General features: G+C 36.1%; 1 pseudogene across 1 annotated transcript; it reads left to right on the top strand.

The window, feature by feature from the left end:
• Positions 1-3,650: 3,650 nt before the first annotated feature.
• LOC308264913 (mitochondrial import inner membrane translocase subunit Tim17-A-like) lies at positions 3,651-4,155 on the top strand (annotated as a pseudogene). The gene has a single exon. The product of its transcript is annotated as a mitochondrial import inner membrane translocase subunit Tim17-A-like (transcript).
• The last annotated feature ends 5,432 nt before the right edge of the window (positions 4,156-9,587 follow it).

The following is a 9,587-nucleotide window of genomic DNA, read 5'->3' as shown; positions in this document are numbered from 1 at the left end:
GAAAGCTACTGCTTGAAAGAGCTTCAGAATACTGTGAGCTCTTGCTTACTCTAATAATTTCAGCTAAGTCAACAGTAAATCCATGTCAGCTAATTGGACAGTTATAAATTTTATGTCAGCTATAAATTAAGAAGCTGTGTGCATGTGTACATTGTCGTTCTTCCTCTCTTTCTGGCTGGTGGGACAGGACTATATCCTGAAAACTGTGAAACTTTCTCTCTTGATCTGGCCTCAAAGCATTATCTTGTTTTGTTTACTCTTTGTCCTTTTTTGTTGAAGAGACAAGAAGAAAACATCAATAGACCTAATAACAAATGTCAGATGCCTTTCAAAACTCAAAAATTTTGAATTTTTAGTAACACAATTTAGTTTCAATTTTTTATTATTATAATGTCTTTGGCAAAGTCTAAATCAGCATCCAGTATTTCAACCTATGGATACTTTTTAGTAAAATTCAGGCATGCTTATAATAACTTGGAAAAACAGAACTATAAATAACTTCATATAGTTTCAAGGTATGCTTTTCTTCATAATAAGTTTTGTCAAACTTTCAGTTTTTATATCTTTTGAATTTCAGAAATTTTGTTAAATAATTATATAGTTGTACTGTCATTGTCATTTCACTTGTTATTAATATTTAATCTTAACAAATTCTCATAAAATAAATCTTACTATTCGTTGTTGAGTTTAACTTACTAAAATTCTTACAAGTATTAAATTGTGATAAAAGCTTTAAAATCAGCTGACATAAAAGCATATGGCATCATTCTATAATACTCTTGATACCTGAATATATTTAAGAACATATGCTAGCCAGGCATGGTGGCGCACACTTGTAATCCCCATGCTTGGGAGGTGAAGACAGGAGGATCACGCAGGTTTGAAGCCAGCCTCGCTGGCTTAAGAGACCCTGTTTCCAAATAAAATATACATAAAAAGTAGGTCTGGGAGTGCAACCTAGAGGTAGAAGGGTTTCATCCCCAGTATTGTGGGAAACCATTAAGGTCTTCCCCTTATATTTACTAAAAGAGTACTTCCCCATGTCCTTGGCTATTGTGGGGAACCATTAAGATCTTCCCCTTATCTTTACTAAAAGAGTACTTATGACTGTCCTTGGCCCAGAGTCAACAAGGTATGTTGTCATTAAATTAAGATTCTCTCAGAACAATTGATGCTATTGTTCTGTCTGTTAGATAAGATTGGGTTTGTGTTGTACCAAGGTATTGTTTGGCTTGCCCACAAGGTTATGTATTTTGTACTTGTCTTTCTTGCATTCCTGTGTAACCTGAATTTCAAACTGTATAAATAAGCACAAGAGAATAAACCCAGGGTAGTCCAGTAGTGACTGGTGGCCCTCCCATGTTTGATTCTTTAATCCTCACTACTGTCTTCAGAACCCATACTTTTGCCAGCTGGCTCCAGCATAGTACCACAAAAAAGAGAGAGAGAGAGAGAGAGAGAGAGAGAGAGAGAGAGAGAGAGAGAGAGAGAAAAGAAAATAAAAGATGCTTAAAAAGAGATCCAAAGATTGATTTTAGGACACTAGTGTATGGTTTCAGCAGAATTATTCTGCCTCCTGGTAATCAGTAACTAAGATTTAATAGGTGTTTCTAATTTTTTTGGTCAATGTATATCAGTTTATCAAAGGTTATTCAAACAGATTGTTTGCGATTTGGTTTATATTTACATATTAAACTTAAATCAGGCTAGACAAGACAAAAATGATATAAATCATTCAATTCATAAATGCTTTAAGTAGATTGCTAGAGCCTGCCGGCAAAAGTACAGGTTCTGAAGAGAGGAGTGAGGATGAAAAGAATTTTATTCAATGAATTTTATTCATAGAACACTTCATTCTCTCATGGAAGGATCGGCAGTACACTCCCGGGTCGATATCTCTACTGACCGACCCCGGTTTTATCCCTCTCGTCCTATTTATACCACTCCTGGTCAACCAACCCTCCTGACGTTACCAACTATGCGCGTAACCATCAAACCAATCAACCCTGTGCCATCACCACCTGTACGCTTAACGGTCAAACCAATCAATTCCACCTCAGCTTCTCTCAGACATTGAACTTTCCATGACCTCAAACCTTATTGGCTCTGGGCAAAGGACAGTCAGAAGTACTCTTAAAGGGGAAAACCTTAATGGCTCCCCACAGTAGATGCTTGAAAATTATAAGAAGATACATGTGCATAAGTGTTACAGTTTGAGAATATGTTATGGTTTTTGGGAAACTGTCCCTGATCCCCCTGTTAGAGTTCCAGGTACAATTTCTCTCAAACCCCAAAAACAGAAAAAACACGGGTTCTTTTCCTGAGCTAAGGATAAGTATACAATAGCCCGGACTCTTGCTGAAGATTTAAAAGAGTTTATTAAAAAGATAGAAATACAGAAGATAACGCTGGGCGTGGTGGCGCATGCTTGTAATCCCCGCGCTTGGGAGGCGGAGACAGGAGGATCGCGCAGGTTCGAAGCCAGCCGCGCTGGCGTAAGAGACCCTGTTTCAAAAATATAAAATAGGTCTGGGAGTGTAGCCCAGAGGTAGAAGGGCTTCCAGGAACCCCAGTACCACCAAAAAAAAAAAAAAAAAAGAAATACAAAAGATAATTATAGCCTCATGTTACCAGGTAACATGAGGGGGTGGTTCCAGCAAATTCACCAAAAATCCCTGCATACTGAGTGTTCTTATCCCAACCAAGTCTGTGGCAGGTCCTTTTATATGTAGATATCCTGCCCTATCTCTAACCCAGGTATTCCGCTCTGTCTCCAACCCAGCCAGATGGGCCCCTTTTGGGGCACAGACCCCCCACAATTTTTGTTACACTCCAAAATGTGTTGTTGCTTCTCTGGGATTACCTCACATCCTTGAGGAACTCTGACTCTCTTTAGAAATGTAAAAAGACCACAGGCTTTTTCTATTATTTTGCTAATTATCCATGGAGAAATCTGCTGACCCTCTCCCCACAGCTCCTGGCTTTCTTCACTACCAAAGTTATATTTTTAAAATTGGAAATCTTTCCTAATACTGGTACATTAATAAATTTTGAAACCTCTTCCCAATACTGGTACAATAAAAACCTGAGAATATGAGTATGCAGTAATAAAAATAATAGAAACCATTTCATAGATTTGAAGCCAGAAATAAGATAATATTAAAGAAACTTATTATTGATCAATTAATGTCAATATATTATTGTTTCTATTGTTATGTTCACATTTAATAATGAGAAAAAACTGATTAATATTATCTTTTAATAATACTTTAAAATTAGGCAGGGCAAAGGACCTAAGAAGAGGAAGGTTTAAAAGAAATCATTTATATAAATAACAAAAACAGCTGGGCATGGTGGCGCAGGTTTGTAATCCCCGCACTTGGGAGGAGAAGATAGGAGGATGGCGCAGGTTTGCAGCCAGCTGTGCTGGCTTAAGAAACCCTGTTTCCAAATAAAAAATAGGGTAACCCAGAGGTAGAAGGGTTTCCAGGATCCCCTGTACCAATAAAAAATAAATAAATGAATAAATAGACAATAAATAAATAAATACAAAACCAAGTTAAGTTGTAAAGAAACAATAGCCAAGTAAAAACTATGTAAATCAAAACTTCAGGATCTCTTGCGTGGCTGAAGTCAAGACGCAGGAATATGCACGAGAGCCATGCCCCTGGCTGATTGTGGGCAACTATGGTGGTGCCTTTAAAATGGGAAACATAAATGGTGGTATCTTTCAAGCAATCAAAGGTTTTTTGCAATTCTCCCGTGGGAGTAAATCACAGACTACGAGGAAGTTTGACAACTATTAATACCCAGGCTCCACAGTAGGGAGGTAGCTTTGCAGTTTGGGAAGGTCTGTTTTCCATTATCGACTATAGTATGGTTCAAGTCAGAGGAAAATAAGATCCCTGGAACACCATCACTAGTGGTGCCTTAACTGGAGCCATACTGGCAGAAAGAAATGGACCAGTGGCCATGGTCAGGTCAGCTGCAATGGGCGGCATTCTCCTAGCTTTAATTGAAGGAGCTGGTAACTTTTTGACAAGATTTGCCTCTGCACAGTTTCCCAATGATCCTCAGTTTGCTGCAGACCCTTCCCAGTTGCCTTCAACCCAATTACCATCCTCACCTTTTGGAGACTGTCAGCAATATCAGTAGGACTTTTCCCCCAGGATTTCTTTAACAGAATGAGCTGTAGTTCAAGAAGGATTTCAGAAGAACAAGTTGATTTTAAAACCATATGTTGGACAACTGTGGCCAAATAGGCCACAAAGAGACATTTAGCATGTTTTTTCTATTTAAAGAAACGTGGAGGGGTTATAAAAGATACTGCATTTATTTATTCATACTTGGATTGCATTTGTGATAAAAATAAATAAGTGATAAAAATATTTTTTAGACAATAATTAAAGAAAAGAAAAAACTTTTATCCAAAAATCATTAAAGGAAAATATAGTAAGTGCTTAGAAGATGAAGAACCAAAGGGCAGATAACAGAGCAGCAGGACCATCATTTCCTGGGGACTTCTCTGCCTGATTTTATGTGTTATGTTATTCAAACAATAAAAAGCTCCTGGAACTTACTCTTAAGATAAAGTTGTAGAGTTCTACTTTTTATACTGAACACATTTCAAATAATGCATGTTTTTTACTAGTTCTCATCTCACTGAAAGTGAATTATGTATTAGAAGAATTACACAGAGTAGACATGTATCATTTTACAGTTAAGTGCTATATGGATTGAAGAATATGGTTAAATATTTTATCCTTTTCTTTGAAAGTAAAATATGCTATGTTTTGGTTTTTGAAGATGTCAGATATAAAATTATTACTGTTAGGGCTACTTTGTCTTGATTCCTGATCATTATAAACCTCGCCAAAACAACTTGCTTCCAATATACCCAACTCTACATAAGAAGAATTTGTGCAGGGGGAAGTTTGGTGTTTATTGTGTGCTTGGCAATAAAATGTATGCTGCTTTTTTTTTAAGAAAAAACAAAACTTCAGGCCCATCTGTGGGCCACATTCTGAGCATAACCAGTATATATAATTCCAAAAGTGATTAAAGGGAAAGAATGGGAAGGGCAGAAGATAAATGGTGCTAGGAGATTGGAGCCTACTAGCCAACAATACAACAATTGGAATTATGGATTGAAAATGGCCAAAAGACATTGGTCCCCAAGACTCAATTCTGACCAATCAAAAAAGAAGAAATGTGGGACAATAAGAAAGAATAAAAGTTCACCCCCTAAAAACTTTAATGATTATTTTTTAGGGACACTCCCAATCCCATGTAGTAAAATGTTTTTGTCTCTTATCTTTCCTTTAATTAAAATAAATCTTTATACTCCTATATCCATCCATTTATAGTCTGCTTACTTTTAATTTTTTAGACAATAATTAAAGAAAAGAAAAAAAAACTTTTATCCTTTTGGGCAGTAAAGAAATAATTTGGTTACAAAAACAGAATTATAGAGAGAAAATTATTAAATAATAATAATAAAGAGTCAAAACTAAAAAATTAACATAAACCTCTAATAAGATCAAATGATGCTTACATCCCCAAATTCTACCATAGAAAAAGACACCAAGAGCTATAGCCTCTTAGAGACAGGGATGCAACCATGTTCATGGATGCACAATTCATCATTGCCAAACTGTGGAACCAGCCAAGATGTCTTTCAACAGATGAGTGGATTACAAAACTCTGGGATGTGTACACAATGGAATTTGCCCAGCCATAAAGGAGAACAAAATTATGGCATTTGCAGTGAAATGTCACAAAAAAATAAGAAATCAGATGCTTTTCCTAATGTGTGCAAAAACTAGGGAGAAATGGGTAACAGGAGGAACTCTAGATGAAGAAGAGATCCTATAGAGGAGCAATTAAAGTGACCTATCTGAGGAGATGGGAGAGGGGAATAGGGATATTCTTTAAAGCAAATGATGTACTTAAATATATCAAAGTCAATCAGGAAACCAAGCATGGGAAGGAGGGGTGCGGAGGGCAGGGGTTAGGGATTGGGTAAGGGCTGATTGGGTGATATGTGCATGTATATCTCAAGTTGTTTTTTATCCTATTAAGAAGTATGACTACAATGCACCAATAAAATTTTATTAAAGAGAGAGAGAGAGAGAGAGAGAGAGAGAGAGAGAGAGAGAGAGAGAGAGAGAGAGAGAGAACCATGCCTAATTCCATTCACACTTTAAAGGAGGCTGGGCTTCATGCAAGTGGAAAAATTTCTTATTTTTTATCTCAAAGAGAATTATAACTCTAGTTATTTAAGACACTAACTGTATTATTTTTCAAATTTTGCAATTGTGAATATTGGGTAAAGAAGGAGCAATAACCTTAGATTACTCTATCACACAAAGTTTTGAAACTAGAGTCATCACTTAAAAGTGTACCCAGAAGGGCAAGGTGGTACATAATTGTAATCACAGTAATTGACAGGCCGAGACAGGTTCACAACCCACTTTAGCAACTTAAGGAGGTCCTCTGCAACTTGGTGAGACTTTGTTTCAAACAAACAAACAAACAAACAAACAAACAAACAAACAAACAAACATAGGGCTGGGGGCCTTAAGAATTTTTCCAGAAGTATTTATGCAAATAGAAGACAATTTAGAATATTCAGATAAATTGCTTCATTACTAAAGCCTCAAAAATGTCAATGATCTGGTGAAGATGGAAATAGTAGTAATATACTCTTTTGGCATGAATAAGTACTAGATAACATTTTGCTTATTAATACACTCTAACAGGTCTGGCATAGTGGCGCACACTTGTAATCCGTGCGCTTGGGAGGTGGAGACAGTTGGACCGCGCAGATTCGAAGCCAAAAATTGTAAAATATGTCTGGGAGTGTAGCCCGGAGGTAAAAGGGCTTCCAGACCACCACCAAAAAAAAAAAAAAAAAAAAAAAAAAGAGGCAAAGGGTTATGTATTGTGGTGCAACCGATAATCCCAGTACTAAGGAAGCAGACATTATGGAAAGGTTGCAGGTTTAAAGCTAGCCTCAACAATTTAGCAAGATTCTTAGCCAGATAATTTTTCCAAATAAAACTGGGTGTATTTAAAGAGCAAGATGTACCTTTGTTTAATCCTCAGCATCAGGAAGAAAAAGAAAGGAAGAAAGAAAGAAGAAAAAGAAAAAAAGAGGAAGAAGTAAATAATCAAAAATCATATATGAGACACAGCCAAATCTGGACTTCAGATATTGATGAGTTATGAGTTATATAATGGTTGAATCATTCTCTACACTTACTCAGGGGTATATCTGAAATAGTCTATTTTTCTGATTGAATCACCACAGAGCCACTGAATTTCTAAACTCAGTGGTTTCAATCTCTTTCCTTTTCTGTGAAGGTCATTGCAGAAAATTGTCTTAAATATACTGCATACAAATCTTATTCCTTGTACAAATTTTCAGTATCCTTTCAGTTTTCATTCACATCACAGTATATTCCTCAAGCCAAAGTAGGCCAACATATATGAATAAAACATATCAACATATCTAATTTTCTATTTCTGTACTATGCTCAGATCCTAGTTGGACAGTTACAAAGAACCAAGCTTGTAAATTTTCTTCAGTCATTTTTCCAAATCTTGCTAACCCCTACATCTTTTTTTTACAGTAAATTATACTTTCTATTTTTCCAATGCTCAGTTCTAAAACACAGATGTTATCATTTAAAAGGACACTTATGTGTGATTGCTAAAATTTTAAGTTATGCTATAACCACACTCCCCTCTACAACACTATCAAAATAATTTTATCTCAAAACCCAAATGTTTTATTTTTGTTTACAGGGCTTACAGATCTGGATAATCCCTCTGACCTTATCTCTTACATTCTCACATCATTCTTTCTACTTTAGCCACCTTGGCTGCTTGCTTCTTTTCCAACATGCTGCAGGATCTTTGCATTTGTGCTTTTCCTTCAACCACAAGCCTTGCTTTCTCACTCAAATATGCCTTTCCCAAAGAGGCTTTCTTTGTTCGCCTGCTCTAAAAGAGTGCCTCCATAATACCATCTACTTACATTGTATTTTTAAATTTCTAGTCGGAGGAATTTAGAAGCTCATATATAAACCTCCACTTTTTACATTACAAAGAAGCTCATAAGAGGGATTGTTAATAAAGTTTGCTTAGTAATTGTTTGACAAACTGACTATGAAATCAGGAAGAAAAACAGTTTTTTGCTATTTGCTGAACTCTTAATTTCAAGCCAGGAACATTATATCACTGAGTATAAAGTTGGGAAGAAAGCCTAAAAATCAGCAAATACTTTAATATGAGACAGATCTGAAAAGAGGAAACCATAATATCAAAGTAGCTTGAAACGTTGAAACAGCATATGGCTTATAGTTTCTATAAAGAGTCCACAGTGGTCTTTTTATGAAGGAGAGAAAAATAAATTGCTATATTATCTTGTTAAACTACTGGAATGTTGATGTTTCTGCTACTATAAAATATTCTACCTTATCTTAATTCATACAAATATGTTTGGGAGTTCTGGCTTCATCTTGGCTCTAAGATTTCAAGTAGTCAGGCCAATGGCATGGTTACACAATCCATAGGCCAAGTGGTCAAAAAATGTCAATTTATTAAGAGAAGGATTTATATTAAATTTTTTCCCTTAAATGTAACAAAATCATTTGATGCTTTTTTGTTTGTTTGCTTAGTTTTGGCCTTTAATTGCATAAAACTTTTCAATACAAATTGATGATTTTTAAAAATTATTTAATGTATTTTTATTGGTGCATAGTAATCATACATCTTGATGAAGTTCAAGATGAAAGAGATTTACATACTCACAGAACTCGTTGAGCCCTTCCCAATTTCCACTGCACTTATTCTCCCTCCTCTTCTCCCCATATCTGACACAATGATTGGAATTCATAAGTTTGTGTATGTACATCATGTTCATTTAAGTGCTTTCCTCTTCAAAGTTTTCCCCTAACATCCTCCATCAGTCAAGCCCTCGCCTTTATTCCACTAAGATATCTCCTCCTTTTTCTGGAGTTCCTCTTGTATCTCAGTTTTTGCATAGATTCGAGATATGATGGAAATCATGCAACATTTCACCTTTTTGTGACTATTCTCCTTTAGCTTAATATTCACCATTTTTATCTATTTCTCTGTAAATTACATAATTTTGTTCTTTATGGCTGCAAAGAAGTCCATTATGTGTATGTCTCACAAAGTTTGACTTTTATGTCTGCTTTCTTCCCTGGCAGGGGAGTGGGAAGAGGAAGAGAATTGTCCACCAGAGCCATTAAGAAGTGGGATGAAGACATGGGGACAGGAGAGTCAGGAGTGTACAGCCATGCTCATGGAATTAACCCATTAAGATCTATAACTACAATGAACCAGTTAAAAAATTAAAAATGGCAGAAAGTTTAAAAACTGCACTGAGCAAGGATTGGAGAAGAAGGGGTCAGACACAGGCAACTTGGTTGACATGGCAACCTGGTCTGCAGAATCCAACAACAGCAGAGAGAATCAACGGGGGAGTCAATCATATTATAGTTTGGCCTACTGAATCAAAATAATAGTAGGAAGAATCAGCATCTCAGAAGCCAAAA

The sequence above is a fragment of the Muscardinus avellanarius genome (assembly GCF_963383645.1).
Source record: "Muscardinus avellanarius genome assembly, chromosome: 7".
In the NCBI taxonomy this organism is placed as follows: domain Eukaryota; kingdom Metazoa; phylum Chordata; class Mammalia; order Rodentia; family Gliridae; genus Muscardinus; species Muscardinus avellanarius.
This window is presented reverse-complemented; position numbering and strand designations above follow the sequence as displayed.